This window comes from Penaeus vannamei, chromosome 24, assembly GCF_042767895.1.
Source record: "Penaeus vannamei isolate JL-2024 chromosome 24, ASM4276789v1, whole genome shotgun sequence".
NCBI classification, from domain to species: domain Eukaryota; kingdom Metazoa; phylum Arthropoda; class Malacostraca; order Decapoda; family Penaeidae; genus Penaeus; species Penaeus vannamei.
The window spans coordinates 18,641,596-18,644,095 of record NC_091572.1 but is presented as its reverse complement, the minus strand read 5'-3'; positions in this window follow the sequence as shown (position 1 = coordinate 18,644,095).

The following is a 2,500-nucleotide window of genomic DNA, read 5'->3' as shown; positions in this document are numbered from 1 at the left end:
ACAGGATTACCATTCGGGCCCAGGATTTACGGCAATGGGTGACCTGGGTTGAAGCGGGGATTGCTGGGAAATCCGAATTAGGCTTCGAAGCAACGACTCTTGCCGAGACGGAGATTTGCATCGATCTTGCAACACCAAGATAATTCCGAGTGCAGCCAATCACACCGATGCAATTAAATTTCTTCCGCATTGAATCGCACGGCTCGATGTATGGGCTCTCGTATAACTGAACATGGCGGTGCATTGAAAATGGAAAATCGTCATATAAACCGATATTTAGATGTGTAGGCAGCACCTGGGCATCATGTGGACTTTATTAAACTCCAGTCTTGCAAGTTATGCCGATGATAAATGAAACTGTCAGACATTTACGGGCCCAAAGAGTCGAATGGCTGAATAAAAAACGGAGCTCGTGTTGAGTTTCCGGTCGAGCGCACAGACAGATGTATCAAGGGTTTCTCATGGTCGAGCAGGTGGACCCAAGGCCCCGATGTCTCCAAAGCCTCGCTTTCTTGAAAACGTTTCTTTCCGACAACGTTTCGTCCTTCGGAGCGAGATCTATATTGGATCAGAGGGAAGGCGAGCGAGAGGGAGCGTTTCAGGGTGGGCGGGCTGGGAGGTGGGCGATGGGCGCGTGGGGGACGGCTGAGATGTGTGAGCCTCTGGAGGACGCCCGTGTACTTTTCATGCTGGCAAAAGTGCTTGATATTGCTCCCAATGAGCGCGTCTGAGAAGTTTGATTTGGCTTCGTGGGTACGCTTTTGGTCGCAGTTTCGAAAACTGAGCCTTGCTTGTCAATGTCGAATGAATAGATTTGAAACGCCCCAAAAAAGTATTTAGAATCAAATTTTCATAAGCAACGCATGTTGCTTAGAAACTTAACTGTTACAGTCCCAATCTTTAAAAATGAGTGATTATCCACTGCGTCAACCAGCCCCTTTGTCCCAATAAGAAGCCTTGCTTTGTCCCATACCCGAAGCGCCCTCGTCTCGGCAAGGGACTCGCGCGCCCACTAAGCAAGCCCGCCTGCGCCCCACGAGGACCAGCCTACCATATCGCCTCGACATAAACCTTAATGGAACGATGGGGCTTCCAGGGGACGCGGCACATGGGTTTGCAACAAAGGTTTCTTAGGTCGGAAATCCTTTGGAGTTTAAGGGGTGTGTTCGCCCTTAATTGCCCCATATAAGGAGGGTAGTAACTCCCGGCCCGCGCATCAATTAGTAGGCATGCATAATAGACGCAGAGGGAATGGATGTAGCCCTTTCTCTATTAACCCCTCGCTCTTTGCCTTTCTCTTCTCCTTTGCCATTCTTTCTCCTATGCTATCTCTCACATGACCCTCAAGAATGATATATCACACCTTTCTTATTTAGCTTTGTGTTTTTTACTGTTCATCCTTCTATTATTTTTACCTCCCCTTTCTTCTTCCCTTAAAACATTTTTTTCCTCTTGTCCCTTTCCTATTTTCTATTTCCTCTTCTTCCTTGCCCAGCCAATATCAACACCAGGCGGATTGCAAGCCTTAAATTAAATCGCGCTAAAGGTTTATTCGGTCAATAGTCTTCAAGAGAAATACGACCTTTTAAGCCACCGTCTCGAAGGAATACACACGCATGCATAAATAATAACTGATCTCCATCAATATCAGAGAGAAAAAAGGGGGAAGGACCCCGGTGCCAGAAGGAATTTAGTCTTTACATCCCGAAGAAATAAGTCTGGATATCCTATCACACATATCCCATTTCGCGTTGCTGTTTTCTGTCAAGGGAATTTGGAACTTAAACCACGACATCATAGAGTCGCATTATCAACTTCCTGCTTATCAGCTGGCAGTAGCACCGGAATCATTGATATCGACTCACACATATTAGAACGAATTACACGGGTGAGTGATCGTAATAAAGTTTGTTAGCTGTGACGGACAGGTGCATGATTACCGTCACTGTAGCGGCTGTCAGTCAACGCCTTGCGATGTAAGAGCGAGCGCGTGCGAACGGAACGTATACCAAAGGCTTTCCCTTCGGACTTGGACGACCCCGATAGGCAGAACAGCTGACTGGATAACGGAGTAAGCTGACTTTTGGCGATTTTTCATGAGAAGCAACTTGGGTAGTTTTTTATTTTTTCTTAGACGCTGTATATCTTGGTCTTCGTTACTCCTTTCTCTATTTATCGTTTCTTTTTCTTATCCTCTTCATCGTTTTTCTTATGTCTCTTATTCATTCGCCTTCTTGCCTTCACCTCCTCTTGGTTCACGAGCCTCTTTCTTCCGCTTCCATCCTACTCTTCCTCTTCATCCTCATCCTCTTCTCTTTCCTTCATCTCCGTTTCTTCCTTCTCTATTTTTTTTTTCATCCTCCTCTTCATCCTCCTCTTGTTCTTGTTCTTTTACTGGTTCCCCTCCATCCTCTTCTTCCTCCTCCCCCTCCTTTCCCCCTACTCTTCTTCCTACTCTTCTCTAGTCCCTTTTCCCCCTCTTCCTCCTCTTGCTCTTCCT